The sequence below is a fragment of the Eumetopias jubatus genome, unplaced genomic scaffold (genome assembly GCF_037043125.1).
Source record: "Eumetopias jubatus isolate StellerSeaLion01/CBP00866 unplaced genomic scaffold, mEumJub1_p1.0 scaffold_14, whole genome shotgun sequence".
In the NCBI taxonomy this organism is placed as follows: Eukaryota; Metazoa; Chordata; class Mammalia; order Carnivora; family Otariidae; genus Eumetopias; species Eumetopias jubatus.
In genome coordinates, this window is record NW_028274820.1 from 87061954 (window position 1) to 87079014 (window position 17061).

The following is a 17061-nucleotide window of genomic DNA, read 5'->3' on the forward strand; positions in this document are numbered from 1 at the left end:
TGTAGCATGAGAGGAACAGAGTTGTCATGAAGACTGAATGGGTCAAATGAATCATTTGCAACCAACGCAGCACCTGACACCTGGTAAATGGGCCAGCGGTAATAAATGTGAACTCCTTTCTTCTACCTCCCTTTCCCATGAAAAACTAACATGGCACAGCTTGAGACTTTACAATGTTTGTAGAAGAGTTGTGTTCTAGAAAACACAGTGTTTTCAAATCATATTTTAAGAATAGGGAAGGAAATTCAAATTGCACCAAGGGATTTGGTATTTAATGGGCACAGAGTTGCAGCTGGGGATGATGAAAAGGTTCTGGAGATGGATGGTGGTGATGGATGCACAATAATGTGAATGTACTTAATGTTAACAGAAATGCACGTTTATAAGTGGTAAATTTTTTAATGTTTAAAATAGTAGGCCTTAGGTGTATCTTAACACACACAAAGAATACAAAAAAAACTTACGAAAGGGGCGCCCAGGTGGCTCAGTCGGTTAAGCGTCCACCTTCGGCTCAGGTCCTGATCCCAGGGTCCTGGGATCAAGTCTCACATGGGGCTCCTTGCTCAGCGGGGAGCCTGCTTCTCCCTCTGCCTGCCGCTCCCACCCTGCTTGTGCTCTCTCTCTCTCCCCCATGACAAATAAATAAATAAAATCTTCAAAAAAAAAAAAAACCATGGGGCGCCTGGGTGGCTCAGTCGTTAAGCGTCTGCCTTCGGCTCAGGTCATAATCCCCGGGGTTCTGGGACTGAACCCCACATTGGGCTCCCTGCTCGGTGGGAAGCCTGCTTCTCCCTCTCCCACTCCCCCTGCTTGTGTTCCTGCTCTCACTATCTCTCTGTCAAATAATATCTTTAAATAAATAAAGAAAACCTTACAATAAATGCTTTTGAAAAAAATAATTATTTCACAAAATAATCATGTTGTAGTTCACTTGTTCCAGCTCCCAGGATAAAGAGAGTGCCATGGAAGAAAAGTCAGGTAACTCTATCATTTGGTAGAATAACTTGTTTTCCACTCCGGCCAGGCCCTCATTGCTGGGCAATATGCCATGACCCATCCCTGGTTAGTTTTTTCTCCATTCCTGCAATGGCTATTCCAAGCATGTGTGGACATGTTCAGACCATAGCAGTATACTTACACTACCTTATCCTAAAATAAAGACCTTCCCACTGCCCTTTATCTGTAATCTACCTCCTGTATTAAATTGCTTTAAAAAAAAAAAAGGTGGTCCAAATTCATTTTCCCTACCCATCAAGACCCACTGCACTTAGTCAGTGGAATGAAGTTTCTAATGCCAGTATTATAGTTTTTTTCATTGAGAGCATCTGACGTGGTCAAACCCTTGGCCTCATTTTACTTCTCATCCCAACCTAACCTCTTGGTGGCATCTGATGTTGGCAAATTCCCTTTCTGAATCTGTTTTTAGATGGCTTTCTCCTGAGTATGCCCTTTAAGTGTCCCAGGTCCTCTGCTCGGCCTTCCCTCAATGCTCAGCTAGCTCTTCCTTTGTAATCACACCCTTTCACACGTGTAACTCCACACTCCCTATCTTTCGCTCCTAAACTTGAGAGTCACATTTCTAACAGTCTGCTAGTTACCATCATCTGGATGCCCCATTCTCAAATGTCCAAACCCAAGCCCAAGGCTTCCTTTCTACTCTCTTCATCAATGGCTACACAATTAAAAAATCTACAACCACGCATGTATTCTTCCACGCATGTAGCTCCAGTCAACAGATCTCACAAATCCCACCTCGCCATATCCTAGACCACACATTCAATGTCTTCTCTCCACATCTCCACCACAACACCTTAATCCAGGCCCTTCATCCCATGCATTGGGACTGCTGCACCTGTTTCCTAACCAGTGTATTTGCTTCAGTTCTTCCCTTCCAGGGCTATTTTCACGCTGCTGTGAGGCATTTTTCTAAAATGTGAATCTGGGGGGTATCAGGGTGGGGGCTCAGTCAGTTAGGTGTCTGACTCCTGATCTCAGCTCAGGTCTTGATCTCACTCACGGTCATGAGTTCAAGCCTTGTGTTGGGCTCCACACTAGTAATGGAGCCTACTTAAAAAAATAAATGAAATAAAAATGTGCATCTGTGCCATTCTTCTGATTTTACAACCTTCACTGGCTTCCCACAGCCAACAGGGTAAAGACCGGCTATACTAGCATTACACACATGGCTCCTCCTGGTCTCACTTCCCTCCACGTTCCCATTCCCCAACTCCCAGGAACTTCAGAAAATGATCCTCATACTTCTACAGCTTGGCACATGCTCCTCCTTTTCCACATGGTGAGCAACTACATACTCAAAGACCCAAGTCAAATGCCAGTCTCCCCAGGACCTGCCCAGGCTGAATTAATGACACACTTCCAGAGCAGCCTGCACCTGAGGCCTCTCCCGGGACACCCCCCACACAACATTGCATGATTTGTTTCCTGCTCCCAGCCATTCCTGAAACCTTCTCGGCAGAGCAGCCCTATATCAGGAACTCCACCTGATTTTTCAGTCCTCCCTGATTTCTTTAAGGCCCAGGTGGTCTATCTCTATGGTCACGGATCTCCCAACCATCAAAGCTCAGCGATGTCACTGCCACACTGATGAACGGTGGTGAGTGTGTCTACTATAAGGCATGGGAAAATCGTTCCTCTGTCCGTTCAACTACCATGTACTAGATGTGAGGATACACAGGTGAGTGAGACTTGACCCCTCCCACTAAGTAGCTCACAGTCTAGTAAAGAAAACAAACACATCAACAGGATAGCACAGAACATGTTGCAGAAGCCGAGTGGTGGAGTGATTCCAAGATGTTCTGGAGACGGAGGGGCATGGAGGAGGAGACTCCGCCCAGCCAGTGTGGGGCACTGGGAATGGAAGCAGCCCCTGAAGGAAGCTTCTAGACTGACGGTGCCTGAAGGGAATCTCAGAGAAGATAAGGGAAAGAAGAGGGGATAGGATGGGTGGGAGACAGGAAAAGGAAACTCGACCAATTAACCACATTAACTTTTTGACAACTGCCCAAGCACAAGTACTAAGAATCATGACATACTGCAAATACATCCAGACCTTTAATTGTGAAGACAAACAACACAATCTTTGGTCTCTTGACACCCCCTTCTCACTCCCTTTTTTTTTTTCTGACCCTCTCTCTCACTCCCACTGTCCCACAGGAAAAGCTTAATAGGTGTAATAAAATTCACAAGGGGCGCCTGGCTGGCTCAGTCGGTGGAGCCAGCGACTCTTGATCTTGGGGTTGTGAGTTTGAGCCCCATGTTGGGTGTAGAGATTACTTAAACATAAAATCTTTTTTTTAAGATTTTATTTATTTATTTGAGAGAGAGAGAGAGAAAGAGCACGGAGGGAGAGGGAGAGGGAGAAGCAGGCTCCCCGCTGAGCAGAGAGCCCAATGCAGGACTCGATCCCAGGACCCTGAGATCATGACCTAAGCCGAAGGCAGATGCTTAACCGACTGAGCCACCCAGGCGCCCCAACAATAAAATCTTTAAAAAAAGTCACGAAAGAACCTTCACAGCAGTGCTTCTCTGTTCGTGCCTCCAACAGCCACTTGTTACCCATGCTCCACACCAGCATCTCTCAGACACCCCTCACTCCTGCGACTTGGGCTCACCGTCCCCCGCCCACCCCCATCTCTCCCATGCTCATCTTCTATGCATTCTGCAGAGCTAGGCTGCATTACTCAATGCTGCCCTATTTATTCAAAGATGATGTGACTGAGAGCAATCTTATCTTTTTTGCTAAATAGAACTTATCAATAATAGTTCTTTTTCTCGCAGCAAAAAAGTCTACTCTTTGAAATGATACTTATTATTGCTATTCTGTTTAGTTTCTTTAAGTCTTTAGTGAAACCAAAGTTTTTCTTAAAAGAAAAACAACACTATCAGAAAAAAGTAAGAAAATAATAATCATCGTATCATGTAACAGAGAAAACTCAGATTTCCTTTTTCTGGCTTTGTCAGTGTTCCACTACGCAATTTCTTGGTCCATTTAATCTCAAATTCTTACAGAAATCTTGAAATATACTACGTCACGTGAAGTAACTCTAAGAATATTTTCATGTTTTTGCTCCATTTTACCGACACTTATTTTACTAATTTGAAAACTGCACACATGGACACATAATAACAAGGAACACTAAATCCTCAATTTAGTACTGACATTTGTCACTTACTAATTTTAATCATATCTCATAGGCATTAACTGCATCCCCACAAGTTCAGTTAACAAAACGTAAGTAGTAGAATTGCTCTTAAAGTTGGGGGGTAAGGGACAGGAAAAGCGGGTGATCCCCAGTCTGGGAACTGATCCTGAAAGTCATACAAACCAGGGGACGGAGAAGGAAGGGCAAGGGTGGGGGGGGGGTGGAGAGAGCACAGGTGAGAATAGTTAAAAGCGGGATGTGAAGCAAAAGGATGATAAAGTAAGCCGACTTCACTTACAGTTAAAAGAGTCTCTGAAAACAAGTGAGGTAAAATCCTTCATCCCTCAATCCAAGATCTGACGAGTACCATTCCAGGGAGACTTGGCGGTGCTAAAAGGAGGCAAGAAGGAGGTAAGATCTCAAAATCTAAAGGCAAGCCAGCCACTCATCCTCCCACCTCGAGCACTTTTTAAAAAGTTAATCATCGAATTAAATGTTATAATCCAATTTCCAAAATTGTTCTACTCCACTTAAACTGCTGTCACCTCTAATAATCTCACAGGCAAATGCATTCATTTCAAACATCATTCTCTTCAGATTCTGCAACATCTGAAGCTCCTGATCCTCCACCTTTTTCGCTGCTGCCAGGAACACAGCTGGCTCACCTCTTGCTCTAATGCTGCAGATCCGGCTCCTCTCGCTGACCGTACTCTGAACCATGGCTCCCCCGGGGGCTGGGTCCCAGTGCTCTGGCCTTTCTGCGTCCTTATCCCCTGAGAAATTCAACCATGACGTCTGCGGTGACAGATCGGAACTCTCCCCCTTTGGCTGGACGTCTCAACATGAGCCCTGGTTCTATCAACTCTCAACTGCTTAGGAATTTCCCCTTGAGTGTCTAAAACCAAACAAGTACCCTAATCCCCTTAAAACTGGCTTCTCTTTCCGGTTACTGCACCAGATCTTTATGCAGCTCTGAAAGCCCTGGGGCCACCTTGACTCCTACCATCCTCTCTCCGCCCTCAGATGTGTCCTGCTTCTCCCTCACCTGTACCTTACTGCCGGATTACTTCACTCCGATCTACCCGTGATTCCTCCCTTTCTTCATCTTTGATGCTGCCACCAAATGAACCTTCCTCGAGATACTGTGGTCTTTTTCCTTTTCAAAATCATGCCACTGCTCCTCTGTTCCCAACACAGGCTTTCGAGCGTGTTCCCAGATTCTCCAACACTCCTCTCCTTGAAGCATGGAACCTAGCCACCCTCCCCCTGAATGTGGGCTGAATTTACTGGCTCACTCCTAAGGACTGCAAGGCGGCAAGAGTCCTTCCTGCTCCCAAATTCCACATGCACAGAAACTGTTAGAGATACTAAATGTTTACTGGCGCCCTAAGCCACAAACGTTAGGGGTAATTTGTTACACGGCAATAGATTACCAATTCAGGAGGCCTCTGCTGCTGAGTGGCTCAAATCCAAACCCTGGCCACTCAAGGCCTTCCACCAACCGCCTCCACTTTACTTCTGGATACAAACACACTGCTTCAGTCTGAGGCTGGTGATCTCACTGACCTCACGTGATATGGCAAAATCTTGCTTCTACTTTCGCCTGAGCAATGACCACTTGAAATGTCCTTGATTCTCTCTACGAAACTACAGTCAACATTTCCTTTTAGGTTCAATTCAAAGTCCACATATCAAAGGAATGTTTCTCTTTTTTTTAACACATGTAAATAAACATACACCTATTTCCAAAACTGTATTTAAGTTATTTGAGGTAGAAATCATAGCTTTGCTGTCTTTATATTCTCCACACTAATGCACACATAGAACAGTTAGGGGCGCCTAAGTGGCTCAGTCAGTTAAGCATCTTGACCTCATCTCAGGTCTCGATCTCATGGTCGTGACTTCAAGCCCCATATTAGGCTCCACACTAGGTGTGGAGACTACTTAAAAACAAACAAACAAACAAACAAAAACACCTTTCGGCACCTGGGTGGCTCAGTGGGTTAAACGTCTGCCTTGGGCTCAGGTCATGATCCCAGGGTCCCGGGATGGAGCAGGGCGGCAGGCTCACAGCTCAGGAGGCAATCTACTTCCCCCACTGCCTCTCTCCCTGCTCATGCTCTCTCTCTCTCAAATAAATAAATAAAATATTTTTTTAAAAAAGACATTTCTTATTTTGGCATAGAACAAGTCAACATCAAAAATATCAAGTTGCTGTGAATTAATTTATAAATTCAATGCAATCCCCAACAATATAATTGTTGCAATACCAACAATTTTTTTTAATGAAGCTAGCAACTGAAACTGAACTTCATATTAAAAATACATGTGCAAGAACAGTCAGGAAAACACTAAAATGCTAGAGCAGAGAACTAGTCCTTCCAGACATTGAATTATACTCTGAAGACTCTATAATGAAAAGTGTGTTGCTGTCCCAAGAGTAGAAAGACAAACCAGTGTGGTAATACAGAAAGTCAAAAACAGACCCAAGTACAGATGAAACTTTAGTAGTGTATAAAAAAAACAACAGGGGGCACCTGGGTGGCTCAGTCGTTAAGCGTCTGCCTTCGGCTCCGGTCATGATCCCAGGGTCCTGGGATCGAGTCCCACATCGGGCTTCCTGCTCAGCACAAAGCCTGCTTCTCCCTCTCCCACTCCCCCTGCTTGTGTTCCCTCTCTCGCTGTGTCTCTCTCTGTCAAAAAACTAAATAAAATCTTAAAAATTTTTAAAAAAACAACAAAACGCAGCCTCTAAAAATCACTGGGGCAAAAACTGACGTTTAATAAATGGCTAAAACAATTGGTTAGCCAGCTGGAAAAAGATAAAATTAGATCCGTACTTCATACCATACACAAGAATAGACTCCAAATGAATCAGGGATCTAACAGTAAAACAATGAAGCCATACAAGTACTACAGGGGAAAAAATGGTTAATCTTCTCTAACTCCTAAATAAGGAAAAGCATGCTAACTGTGTCTCAAAATCAGGAAAAGTACAAGAAAAGACTAATAATGTGATTACATGAAAATTTTTAATAAAATCTGCATGGCAAGAAAAAAATCATCATTAACCAAGGGCAACAGATAAAATGAGAGAAAATATTTGCATCATATCACAGATAAAGAGATAATATTCATAATATATACAGAAGTGAATACTAGTAACTTAGGACAGAAACATGGACAAAAAACATGAACACACACACATACACACACATATACATAACACATATACCCCTTAAACATATGAAAAGATGTTCAATTTCACTCATAAACAGAAATTAAAATGACACTGAGTTGCTATTTCTCACCCAGCAGATTGGCAAAAATTAAACAGTTATAAAAAGTCACTCTTGGCGAGGCTTTGGAGACAGAGGTATTCTCATACAAGAAGAATGGAGACGTGAAGCAACCACTTACTTCCAGTGTGCAGGCAGAGAAAGTTCACAAGAAGGACTCTTCTGTGCCACAAAGTAAGGATGTGTCAAACAATGATGGGGACGTGTCAATAGGGCACAGGCACCAGCCTCAGGGGGCTCCCACTGGCCCAAATCCAGGATAATTTGAGCATCAAAATCAGTAATGATAATAAAACAAAAATCAAGTACAAATCCATGAATCAACACCAATATAAATAAATAAGAGCTAAGGGAACACACTCTTCTTTGTGGGAGAAAACCAATTAGTGAATGAAGAGGGAATGATGGCATTTTAAATCATCACTGGGCAAACTTCATAAGAATAGCCGATTCAGGCAATCAGATGGTTAAGTGTCTGCCTTCGGCTCAGGTCATGATCCCAGGGTCCTGGGATCAAGCCCCACATTGGGCTCCCTGCTCGGCGGGGAGCCTGCTTCTCCCTCCCCCTCTACTGTTCCCCCTGCTTGTGCTCTCTCACTCTGTCAAATAAATAAAATCTTAAAAAAAAAAAAAACCCAAGAATTCTAAAGCCTATGAGTAAAAGTTTAAGGAGTCATTAGGACGTGAACTAAAAACATCACTCCACAAGATAGTTATTGTCTGTAAAGGGGGAAAGAGCAACTTTACACAGGGCAGACCTGGCAGACCGAACCTTAACCAAGTAATCAAAATTAATATCACCAGCTGTGGGACAAACAGACATCGTGTGACTCCAAATATGATGTGCTGAGAACACAATGTCCCTCGTGCGGCATATTTCTGCCAAAAGTGCAAAACCTGAATCTAACCGTGAGGAAACTTCAAACAAAACAACACTGAAGGACATTCTAGAAATAACTGGTTAATCCTCTTCAAAAACGTTCATGCCATGAAATTCAGCCTGAGAAACTGTTCCAGATAAAATTAAGGCTAGATGTAACATATGATCTGGTATTTTCTTACCCTAAAGACATTTTGGGAATAATTGACGGAATCTGACGAAGGTCTGTACTTAGATAATATTATTATATAAGTGTTAGTTTCCTGACTTTGAGAAAGAATAAACTTATTAAGGAGGGGAAAAAGTAAGTTCTGGCCTATTATGCATAACCTGATTCTAAAGATGAGGAACATCAGACAAACAAAATGAGGAAATTTCTATTAAAAAAAAAAAGGACAGGTATGATTATATTCTTCAAAAAATGGCAATCTGATAAAAGACAAAGAAAAACTGTGGAAATATTCCAGATGAAAGGATATTAAACAGTTATGACAACTAAATAGGATATATAACCCTAGCCTGGATCTCATACCACAGGAAAAAATGTTATAAAGGACCTTAATAGGACAACTGATAAAATCGCAATATGCATAGCAGATTCGATGATAATATTTTAACAGTATAAATTTATGAAGTAGTAGCTGTATGTAAGCAAAAAACCCGTCCTTAGGAAATGCCCACTGAAATATTTAGAGATAAAGGGCCACGCAATATATAACATCCCAAATGACTCAGAAAAAACGTATGTGTAACACACATATACTTATAAATATAGAGAGCAAGAAAATACGCACAAATGTAAACAGGGAAAAATGTGAATCTAAAAAGAGCTGTTCTTTGCATTATCTTTGGGGTTTTCCTGCAACCTTTTTAATTTTTAATGGTCCATTGTCTAAATGAAACTACTCAAAATTATCATAAGTAGATCAAGATCAGCATTCTTCAAAAAAAAAAAACCTACCCTAAGAGTTACTGCTTAAACATTTTCACAGAAACTGTATTTCCTAAGCGTTCATTTGACAGATAAAAGAGAGAAGGTTGTCTCAAAATGATCACCCTATATTCTAAGGAAAACACAACTGGAAAGAAGCTGAAATGTACAAAAGAAATTCTATCACGTGTGACTAAAGCTTTTCGAGTGTCAGGCTACCTGGCTTAAACGTTGGGCTCTAAGCCCTAAGCTTTCCTAAACTTTGGATTTTCTCATCTATAAAGTGGGAAGGATAATAGTACCTACTTCCTAGGGCTATTATAGGGTTAAGGGAATAAGAGAAGAAAAACACTTCAGCAAGATGCCCCACACATACTAAGCAATCATTATTATTATATTATGTCCCCACTGTATTGGAACATACCCGGCATAAGGCAATGGGGCTAACTGATTAGCAAGGGAACTGGAAAAGAATTCTTCCCATTTATTCAGCACCACACTGTAGTAAAGGAGCTCTAATTTTAGGCCCCAGTCTTTAAGCAGAATAGCCTCTGGGGTGCAAAAAGTCCTCTATCAAATTCCAATAACTTGATGAAGTATCAGTTGAAGATATCCAATTTGTCCCCATCTTATTTCTATGTTCACCAAGTAAAGTTATGATCCAAAGGTTATCCTTTCAACAAGTCTACAGCTGGCCACAGTGCACCTCCCACTGCAAATTAACACACAGGGTGTTCAGTCGGCCGTAAGCTCGCTTAGCTCGGCTGGCCGGGCATCATTCAGTCTCACAAGCCCCATGGGCTCCGAACGAACTGATAAAATCAGATTTGTTCACCTGCAAAGTCGCACCCTAGGTGCCTGATTCAACAGTGTGGAGTTCCTCTCCTCTCCGAAGGCCTATCCCGGCCATTAGCAGCTTCCCTCCCTGACGGGAATTTAACTACCACTATGGAAATGTTAACTTTCCAGAAGCATCTATCAAGGGCAGGCTATCTGTCTCTATTAACCACAGGATGCCTAATGGACACTGGGAGCAATTCATCTCTCGCTGATAATAAACACCGGCCTTCAAAAGAAAAGGCACTAAGTACTAATCAATAACTTTGCGTTAATCATACAACAGAAAATAAACTGTGGCTGCATCAACTCCGAAATTAATTTTAACCTTTCATGCAACTTAATTCAAAACACTGTGAAAAAGTTGTTTTTTAAGGATAAACCACACAAGTTCACTAATTATATAAAAATCACCATACGAAATGATCAAATTGCTATCACATGGAAAAAATTTACTAATAACATAGATTTCTGCTATTTACTCAATAAGGCTCTTTTAACCTTCTTACAATCTTCAAGAATCTCTCTTTAAAAACAAATCAAGAAGAAAGCCAGACGTTACTCTTAAATGCTCATTTTCTCTTAGCAGCTTTCTAAACACACTTATCTTTTATCATCAAAGGTAGCATATATTATATGCAATGCAAATTCTAAGTCCCCTTTGCCATCTTCTGTACTTTTCTACAGAAGCAAACTACAAAATTATCTTCCTGTTTCTCATTCTTAGAGGCAGGAAATAGTCTCCTTTACTCCAAGAGGGATATACAAACTCCTACCCTATCTTCCTCGGTGCTCTCCTCTGTGCAATGAAGACTCCCTGGATATCAGACCCCACCCAAGTCCCTCTTCTCTGCACCAGCAGCTCCTGAAAACATGCCTTCTTGTGTCATGAAACAAAACCCTTTCCCATTAAATGGCACAACACATTTCCCCTCAAAACTGGAAAGATACAAAGTTTCCTCCATCCTCTTTCTTTCAGGTCTCAGTCTCCAAATTTCTTCAGGACATAAAGAGAAGCACTACCCTACACACTACTAAGCTAACAGTAGTATCGACACGTAAGTCTAGCTTGCTTCTTAGTTATTATTTTTTAATTTCATGACCTGAGCCGAAATCAAGAGTCAGACGCTTAACTGACAGAGCCACCCAGGCGCCCCTACCTGATATTACTTTCTAACACTATAATAAACAACAAACAATTTGAATAAAGCACCTCTCAGTTCTTGCTCTGTGGAATATTCCACACGGTGGTACCCCTCCACCAGTTTGAAACTAGGGGGGACCCGCCTCTAAATGTGTGTTTATGTCAGTTAACCAAGATGAAACTAGAGACGCTTGCACACAGAAGCAGCCGTCATGTTAAGAAAAACCACCTGTGTCTAACGACAATATACTTTGGAAAAGCTGATTCACTCACAATAAAATACACAAATGATACCTACCTACTTAAAAAAAATAGCAAAGCTATCTGCTCAAAATAAGACACAAACTGAAACTGAAGAAATGCACAACAGGAAAAATCTAAATCTATTTCATTTTTCTCACCGGAATACAAGTCAAGCTCTGGAAGGGACCTTAAAGTACAACCATCCATAAACTGGGATCCAGAGAGGTTAAGCACCTCATCTCATAACTAATAAATTCAAGTCAAGTTAGGCTTAGAACGCACATACTCTTTCTCAGGCTTCTCCGCCCATTTTACCTCGAAATTTCATGAATCGAACATTCTGTCCAAAAAAAGCAGAGTGGATAGCGATGTGGGAGACCTAATTTTGGTCAACTATACCAATAACCAGGCGTGTAAAATTAAGTAAATTGCCTTATCTATAGAATAAGAAGAGTAATTAAATTAGCTCTGAAGCCCCTAGAGCTAGAATATACTCTGATCCTTAAGAATAGCATAAGTAACTGTTGTGTACTTAATACCCACTTGACTCTCACATTTTTTACACCAAACTTTGTTACAGCTTAAGCAATTTAAAATCATTATGTTACGTTAACCCAAGCATCATCACTGTTCACCAGAAATTTCATAAATAAAAAAGAATCCTGAAGTTCATGATCTATATTACTATTACCTGTATCTTGGCAGAATGTCCTTTAGGCACAAAACTTAAACAACCATATGAAATATATTTCACATCATACTTTCCATTCAACATGAAATATGCAATATAAACATTAAACTCTTTAGAGATAGTTTGCACCAGCACAGAATCTTATCAGAGGAAAACCTGTATTTAGCTCTGGGCTGCCATTAGTCAGGCTAAAAAAAAAAAAAAAAAAATGCTTGCAATAACTTCAGGGTGTTACTAGGCTATCCACAGCAGGAATGGCAAAGGGAAAAGGGAAAAGTAGAACAGAAGAAAAAAGAACCCAAAAAAGAAAAAAGAAAAAAAAGCGGGGGGGGAGCAGAAAGAGTAAAGAACACAGAAAGAAAAGAGAATGAACAAGGAAGAGAGGAATGGCCCAAAATGGCTCATCAGGATCCCAGGGCCATGGTGTGCTCGCACCACACAAAACTTGCAGAGAGGTGCCAGACATCTTTAAGCATCGCTTGTTTTCTTTGGTTTAGCCCAGAGAGGACATACTTACTTGGGTCTGCTCCTAGACTCTAGGTTCAGGATTAGGAGGATTCCAATGCATGAAAAGTAACACAGAAAGTGCTGCAATCCATAATACACTGGACTTTACCGGGAATGTCTGGGACCTGACCTGTTCCTGATGAGTAAGTAATCTTTCCGGAGCTTAGATCCCTTCACTCGAAAAGAGCACAATGAGCCAAGACGATGGTTTAGCAAGTACTACATATATTTATACAATTGCAATTCAGTGTTTTCCAACAACTAGTACTCTGCAAAAACAAGAACAAAATGGCAGTAAGAAGAAGGGCGTTTCCAGTCACTCTCAGAGTCTCACTGCCAACGTTCTCCCACAATGCTGGGCCCTTCCTGGGTTAAGGGGCTGGGACCACCAGACACAGAACGAGCCCAGGATAAGCCAGGATATCACATCACACCCTCCCCCCCAACACACACACACACATACATACACAGAGGAGCAAATGTTCTTCAGCTATGATAAGGCATGATTTCTTACACGGATAAAATCTTTTTAAACCAAATCTGTTGTTGGGATATTTCTGTTGTTTACGATCGCAAATGATCTGCTACTGAAAAACATTCTGTAGATGACAGGAAATGACTAAATAAAGTATTGATTCATTAAACCTATGAAGTCCTGTTCCAAACTGCTAGTTACACAGTGACAAAGATAAATGGCAAAGAGCAAACTCCTATGTACCTTTTCAGAACAATTAAATTAGTAGCAGAAGAAATCTTAATTTTGAACCCTTTAAGAGTGAGAGAAAAGTAGGATTTTGATATCTTTGGTCTCAAAAAAAGGAGAAGCTTACAAACACAGCAAGCAGTGACTTCACAAACTAACTAAAAGGCATGAAACAGACCACAGATTTCAAAGATAAAACCTAAAGAAAGGCTATATATGGCATTCTATTTAAAAAATACTTTTTGCTTGTTGCTATCAAATACCTGCATTTTCAGGCAATAATCCCTAAAAATAGAAGAGTCATCACAAATTCTTTTGGGATAAAGCCTTTAAGAATTAGGTATTAGGGGCGCCTGGGTGGCTCAGTTGGTTAAGCAACTGCCTTCAGCTCAGGTCATGATCCTGGAGTCCCGGGATCGAGTCCCGCATCGGGCTCCCTGCTCAGCAGGGAGTCTGCTTCTCCCTCTGACCCTCCCCCCTCTCATGTGCTCGCTCTCTCATTCTCTCTCTCAAATAAATAAATAAAAATCTTTAAAAAAAAAGAATTAGGTATTATACAATTTTGAAAAACTAAAAAAAAAAAATCGGAAAAGTTGAAGGAATATGAACAACACTAGAGACAAAGCTGATTAAGTAAGTGTTCCTAGCATAGTGATGATTAATCTCTCTGGAAACATAAAGAAACAAAAAAGATAATCACAGATTTTTAGAAAATGGACAGTACGTGCAATGAATGCATGATGCATCAATGTAAAAGCAGAAAGCAAAACAATCGTCAGTGGTCTTGACAGTGAACAGATAAGTAGCTTGACGTCATTATGAACACGACCAAGAGACTGAGCGCTAACAAAAATTCCCCTAGAAGTAGGAAACAAGCACTCAAGGTCACACACCATGTACAACTTTGCAAGAGAAAGATCTGGGGTAGCATTTTTTTTATGAGCTGTTCAAGAATTAACAGAAGAATTAAGCAGGTTCCCAGAAACTCCTCTAGGGAACCATCAAGGAAGGGATGTCTTTAGAAGCCCAGTGCCTCCAACACGGAGATGAAGCAGCAAAATCTTCCAAATTGGGGTCAACAACCTTTCCAAAGTAGAGCGTTCGGGTTCAGTTTTCAGGTCTCCTGATGAAGACAGCACAAGTATGGAGAAGGGTGCCCTTGAGACACATCCCTAAGCTTCTGAAGGAAAAAGAAGGCCAGCCACACTGCAAGGCAGTCTAAAATAAGGAGTCCTGGGTCTCTGCATCCTGGAGCTGAGAAGCAACACCCCTACATTGGGACCCCAGTCTCGATGAACAGGTACCTTTCAAAAAGCTCAAGTCTCACGAGGATTGACAATCATACCACAATGTGAATAAACTCAATCACAGCATTTTAGGGCCAGAAACACTTTACTTACTCCACCAAGTCCCCCACTTTCCAGACGAGCAGCCTATGGCCCAGAGCTGGACACTCTCCCAAGGTTCTGTAGCTCGTAGGAACTAGCATCCAGTGGAAAGAATATGAAGCACTTAGCACAGTCTCCAATCAGGCAAGTACCCATTAATCATTCTTACAGTTATTAACATCGCTCTACCTTAATGCCCTTTCCACCAAACTAAATCAAATCAGCCACACACAAAACGAGAACCGACGGGACATGGAAGAACAGAAAAATGTACAGGCAGGATCATGAAGGAAATCCAAGGGGGGGGGGGGCTTTGGCCAACCAGAAGTCAGCCTAAGAAGCTAGATGCCTGGTTGGCTGTGAAAAGAAACAAATGACACAAGTTGGAAGAAAAGAAACTCAAGAGATGTGGGAAGGACAAAGAAAGATGTTGCCCTGTGCCAGTGTGATTAAATATAAGAAAAAGTATTGTCTTAACTCCCTAAAGCACTGCAGGCTTTTAAAAGGTCCTGGGGGCTGGGGGAGGGGTAGCACAGGATCTTTCAGCAGCACCTCCCATCTCCCACTGCTGCTTGGCGAAAACTGGCCCAAGGGCCCCCCCGGAACTCCTGTCATACAGACTGCCAACCCCAGCCTCAAACCATCAAGTCTAAAGAACTCAAACCAGTTTCACAGATTTAGTTACGAAGATTATGTCACAGACATTTGAGTCAAGAAATGACTCGCAGCAAATGACATGTATTCCCTTTCAAAGAAACAGACCAAAATCTAAGGCCCTTTCTGTGAATTATAGTCTAAAATCAATTATACGGATGCTGACTCAACTTTAAAATTTAAGGTTCAGTCATTTTATAAAAGCAGTTAGAAAATAGAGAATTTCCAGATAGAAATTAAAACCAGTAGACGTGGAAAGCAGTGAGATCTCATGGCCTCAGTCCAGATTTGTGGCCTGTGCTACACAAATGATTTGTTTCCTAATCCATAAAACACATCCAGTAATAAACACTGTGTGCGCCTTCCAGGAATCTGATTTAAACAAGTTAACGATCATAAAGCCATCTAAAAAAGTAAGCACTGCATGGATCCTGGGCATAACTTTGCAAAGGCATGGGATGTGAGTCAAATAATAGCATCTAGTGATATTTTGATGTATTCACCGGAAATGAAAAGGAAAACTCCTTATTTTCTAACAAAGCCTGTGCTATTAACTAGTCAATGCACACAGAAAGTTTTAGAACAGTTTAAAAACTTAAAACCTTTCATTTTTACCCTCCCACTCCCTACTCCTCACCCATTTCTTCTTTTTTATGTCTTCTTGCTCTCAGATAAGATTCTTTTCCCCCAAAAAATCTTGCTCTTCTGTCTTCTCCAATAAATTCACTCACGTTAGAATGTACTGTCAAACCTCACTTCCACTCACCTCAGACCTTGAGTCCATCTGACTCTTGGCACCTGGGAGTCTAGTTTAATCTGGAAGGCTTCCAGAGCACCACCTGTTAGATTGCCTTAGAATCTCCATGAACCCCTCCCCACAGCCCCCCTCTCTCTACTCCCTCCCACCATCAAAATAGACACACACGCTGGGTAAGAACAGTGTCCTTGTTCTGCAAGGGCTGCTTTAGGACATCTCCTACTATCTCCACAGCGTTCCTGCCAGATTCCGTCCCAAAAGGCCCTTCATTTACAAACTGCAGAGCCTCTACTCTTCCCCAAAGTCCTCAAAATCAGGAATGGCCGAGCTGTGACAACTTACTTTTCATCCCCGTGATGGGCATCTCCTTCCTGCAACCGTACCTCTTCTGCAAAGCAGTTCCCTTCAGAGGATGTCCCGGTTCACACTATCAGTCTACTATGAACCCAAACCCACAGAATCCTAACTAGAAATGGAACTACGTCTCATAAACACAATTTTATTTAATGAGCTCCCAACTATGTAATACTCTCTATCACATCCTGGAGCTGTCTATTACAAGGCACTTGGTTAGATCTGACAGAACATTCGAGTTTAAGAAACAGTGAATAGTTCTTTAATAACATGAGGAGGGGCGCCTGGGTGGCTCAGTCATTGACCGTCTGCCTTCAGCTCAGGTCATGATCCCAGGGTCCTGGGATCGAGCCCCACAACGAGAAGCCTGCTTCTCCCTCTCTCGCTGCCCCCTGCTTGTGTTCCCTCTCTCGCTGTGTCCCTCTCTGTCAAATAAATAAATAAAATCTTTTTTAAAAAATGAGGACTATTTCAATATACTGTAACTGGAGACCTTGACTATTGGGTAAG

General features: G+C 41.8%; 1 protein-coding gene across 8 annotated transcripts in view; it reads right to left on the reverse strand.

Annotated features, from left to right (window-relative positions):
• The window catches only part of LOC148162538 (uncharacterized), a 212497-nt gene that overhangs the window by 188504 nt on the left and 6932 nt on the right, over positions 1–17061 (reverse strand). For 6 of the 8 annotated variants that reach the window (XR_015766798.1, XM_088018644.1, XM_088018640.1 and 3 more), the window contains one exon: positions 4462–4553. The exons of the other annotated variants lie outside the window; for them this stretch is intronic. The gene's annotated coding sequence lies outside the window, so the exon portion shown is untranslated. The remainder of the gene's footprint in view (positions 1–4461; positions 4554–17061) is intronic. 8 annotated transcript variants of the gene reach the window in all.